Below are 4,911 nucleotides of genomic sequence, written 5' to 3'. Positions count from 1 at the left end.
CTATCCGAGACATAACCGGCGTTATCCTCTAAAATATTAATCGCAACCAGGTTTAATTGACTGTTTCGGTGTCGTGCCGTATTACTACGTGATCCAAATCAGAAAAAGGCCAGGATCTGGCCACCAAGAATGCGAAAAATGCGAAAGTACGAGCCAGATGATTGCAAATACCAGCACTATCCCAGACATAACCAGCGATATCCTCTAAAATACAAATCGGAACCAGCTTCTATTGACTGGTTCAGTGTGGTACCACACTACTACGTGATCGAAACCAGAAAAAGGCCAGGATCTGGCCAACAAGTATGCGACAAACGCGAAAGTATGAGGCAGATGATTGCAAATACCAGAACTAACCCAGGCATAACCAGCGTTATCCTCTAAAGTATTAATCGGAACCAGGTTTAATTGACTGTTTCAGTGTGGTACCACTTTACTACGTGGTCCAAGCCAGAAGAAGGCCAGGATGTGGCCAACAAGTATGCGAAAAATGCGAAAGTACGAGCCAGATGATGGCAAATACCAGACCTATCCGAGACATAACCGGCGCTATCCTCTAAAATATTAATCGCAACCAGGATAAATTGACTGTTTCGGTGTGGTACCACATTACTACGTGGTCCAAGCCAGAAAAAGGCAAGGATCTGGCCAACAAGTATGCGAAAAACGCGAAAGTACGAGCCAGATGAGGACAAATCCCAGACCTACCCGAGACATAACCGGCGTTATCCTCTAAAATATTAATCGCAACCAGTTTAATTGACTGTTTCGGTGTGGTACCACATTACTACGTGATCCGAACCAGAAAAAGTCCAGGATCTGGCCATCAAGTATGCGAAAAACGCGAATATATGAGCCATATGATTGCAAATACCAGAACTAACCCTGACATAACCAGCGTTATCCACTAAAATACGCATCGGAACATGCTTTTAATGACTGTTTCAGTGTGGTACCACATTACAACCTGATCCAAACCAGAAAAAGCCCAGGATCGGGCCAACAAGAATGCGAAAAATGCGAAAGTACGAGCCTGATGAGGGAAACTCCCAGAGCTAACCGAGACGTAACCGGCGTTATCCCCTAAAATATTAATCGCAACCAGGTGTAATTGACTGTTTCGGTGTGGTACCGCATTGCTACGATGATCCAAACCAGAAAGAGGCCAGGATCTGGCCAACAAGTATGCGAAAAATGCGAAAGTATGAGCCAGATGATTGCAAATACCTGAACTAACCCAGACATAACCAGCGATATCCTCTAAAATATTAATCGCAACCAGGTTTAATTGACTGTTTCGGTGTGGTAACGCATTACTACGTGATCCAAACCAGAAAAAGGCCAGGATCTGGCCAACAAGTATGCGAAAAATGCGAAAGTACGAGCCAGATGATTGCAAATTCCAGAACTAACCCTGACATAACCAGCGTTATCCTCTAGAATAAGAATCGGAACATGGTTTTAATGACTGTTTCAGTGTTGTAACACATTACTACCTGATCCAAACCAGAAAAATCCCAGGATCGGGCCAACAAGAATGCGAAAAACGCGAAAGTACGAGCCAGATGAGGGAAAATCCCAGACCAAAACGAGACGTAACCGGCGTTAACCCCTAAAATATTAATCGCAACCAGGTTTAATTGACTGTTTCGGTGTGGTACTGCATTACTACGTGATCCAGACCAGAAAAAGGCCAGGATCTGGCCAACAAGTATGCGAAAAACGCGAAAGTATAAGCCAGATGATTGCAAATACCAGAACTAACCCAGGCATAACCAGCATTATCCTCTAAAATACTAAGCGGAACCAGCTTCTATTGACTGTTGCAGTGTGGTACCACATTACTACGTGATCCAAGCCAAAAAAAGGCCAGGATCTGGCCAACAAGTATGCGAAAAACGCGAAAGTACGGGCCAGATGATTGCAAATACCAGAACTCACCCAGACATAACCAGCGCTATCCTCTAAAATACTAATCTGAACCAGGGTTAATTGACTGTTTCAGTGTGGTACCACATTACTACGTGATCCAAACCAGAAAAATCCCAGGATCGGGCCAACAAGAACGCGAAAAACGCGAAAGTGCGAGCCAGATGAGGGAAAATCCCAGACCTAACCGAGACGTAACCGGCGTTATCCCCTAAAATATAAATCGCAACCAGGTTTAATTGACTGTTTCGGTGTGGAAACACATTACTACGGGATCCAAACCAGAAAAAACCCAGGATCTGGCCAACAAGTATGCGAAACGTGCGAAAGCATGAGCCTGATGAGGGCAAATCCTAGACCTAACCCAGCCCTAACATGCGTTATTCTGTAAAATATTGATGGAATCCAGGTTTAATTGAATGTTTCATTGTGGTACCTCATTACTACGTGATCAAAACCAGAAAAAACCCAGGATCCGTTCAACAAGTATGTGAAGAATGCGAAAGTATGAGTCTGATGAGGTCAAATCCCAGGCCTAACCTAGACCTAGCATGAATTATTCTCTAAAATATTGATCGAAACCAGGTTTAATTGACTGTTTCAGTGTGGTCCCACATTACTACGTGATCCAACCCAGAAAAAACCCAGGATCTGTTCAACAAGTATGTGAAAAACGCTAAACTGTGAGCCTGATGAGGGCAAATCTTAGACCTAACCCAGACCTAAGATGCGTTATCCTCTAAAATATTTACCCAGACCAGGTTTCATTGAATGTTTCAGTGTGGTACCACTTTACTACGTGATCCAATCCAGAAATAGCCCATGATCTAGCCATGAAGTATGAGAAATATGCGAAAGTATGAGCCTGATGAGGGCAAATCCCAGACCTATCCCAGACCTAACTTGCGTTGTCCTCTAAGAGATTGATGGAAACCAGGTTTAATTAACTGTTTCAGTGTTGTACTTCATTACTACGTGATCCAAACCCGAAAAAACCCAGGATCTAGCCATCAAGTATGAGAAATATGCGGAAGAATGAGCCTGATGAGAGCAAATCCCAGACCTAACGTAGACCTAGCATGAATTATTCTCTAAAATATTGATCGAAACCAGGTTTAATTGACTGTTTCAGTGTGGTCCCACATTACTACGTGATCCAAACCAGAAAAAACCCAGAATCTGTTCAACAAGTATGTGAAAAACGCTAAACTGTGAGCCTGATGAGGGCAAATCTTAGACCTAACCCAGACCTAAGATGCGTTATCCTCTAAAATATTTATCCAGACCAGGTTTCATTGGATGTTTCAGTGTGGTACCACTTTACTGCGTGATCCAATCCAGAAATAGCCCATGATCTAGCCATGAAGTATGAGAAATATGCGAAAGAATGAGCCTGATGAGAGCAAATCCCAGACCTAACCTAGACCTTACATGCGTTATCCTCTAAAATATTGAGCGAAACCAGGTTTAATGGACTGTTTCAGTGTGGTACCACACTACTTCGTGATCCAAACCAGAAAAAACCCAGGATCTGTTCAACAAGTATGTGAAAAACGCTAAACTGTGAGCCTGATGAGAGCAAATGCCAGACCTATCCTAGACCTTACATGCGTTATCCTCAAAAATATTGATCGAAACCTGGTTTAATCGACTGTTTCAGTGTGGTACCACATTACAACGTGATCCAAACCAGAAAAAACCCAGGATCTAGCCATCAAGTACGAGAAATATGCGAAAGAATGTGCCTGATGAGAGCAAATCCCAGACCTATCCTAGACCTTACATGCGTTATCCTCTAAAATATTGAGCGAAACCAGGTTTAATGGACTGTTTCAGTGTGGTCCCACATTACTACGTGATCCAAACCAGAAGTAACCCAGGATCTGTTCTACATGTATGAAAAATATGCGAAAGAATGAGCCTGATGAGAGCAAATCCCAGACCTAACCTAGACCTAACATGAATTATTCTCTAAAATATTGATCGAAACCAGGTTTAATTGACTGTTTCAGTGTGGTACCACATTACTACGTGATTCAATCCAGAAATAGCCCAGGATCTAGCCATGAAGTATGAGAAATATGCGAAAGTATGAGCCTGATGAGGGCAAATCCTAGACCTAACCCAGACCTAACAGGCGTTATCCTCTAAAATATTTATCAAGATCAGGTTTAATTGAATGTTTCATTGTGGTACCTCATTACTACGTGATCAAAACCAGAAAAAACCCAGGATCCGTTCAACAAGTATGTGAAGAATGCGAAAGTATGAGTCTGATCAGTGAAAATCTCAGGCCTTACCTAGACAAAATCGGCGTTATCCTCTAAAATATTAATCGGACCCAGGTTTAATTGACTGTTTCGGTGTGGTACCACATTTCTACGTGGTCCAAGCCAGAAGAAGGCGAGGATCTGGCCAACAAGTATGCGAAAAATGCGAAAGTACGAACCAGGTGAGGGCAAATACCATACCTAACCGAGACATTACCGGCTTTATCCTCTAAAATATTAATCGCAACCAGATTTAATTGACTGTTTCAGTGTGGTACCGCATTACTACGTGATCCAAACCAGAAAGAGGCCAGGATCTGGCCAACGAGTATGCGAAAAACGCGAAAGTACGAGCCAGATGATTGCAAATACCAGAACTCACCCAGACATAACCAGCGCTATCCTCTAAAATACTAATCTGAACCAGGGTTAATTGACTGTTTCAGTGTGGTACCACATTACTACGTGATCCAAACCAGAGAAAGGCCAGGATCTGGCCCACAAGTATGCGAAAAATGCGAAAGTACGAGCCAGATGATGGCAAATACCAGACCTATCCGAGACATAACCGGCGTTATCCTCTAAAATATTAATCGCAACCAGGTTTAATTGACTGTTTCGGTGTCGTGCCGTATTACTACGTGATCCAAATCAGAAAAAGGCCAGGATCTGGCCACCAAGAATGCGAAAAATGCGAAAGTACGAGCCAGAT

Source organism: Colletes latitarsis, unplaced genomic scaffold (assembly GCF_051014445.1).
Source record: "Colletes latitarsis isolate SP2378_abdomen unplaced genomic scaffold, iyColLati1 scaffold0018, whole genome shotgun sequence".
In the NCBI taxonomy this organism is placed as follows: domain Eukaryota; kingdom Metazoa; phylum Arthropoda; class Insecta; order Hymenoptera; family Colletidae; genus Colletes; species Colletes latitarsis.
The sequence above is the reverse complement of the archived record's forward strand: the minus strand, read 5'-3'. Positions refer to the sequence as shown.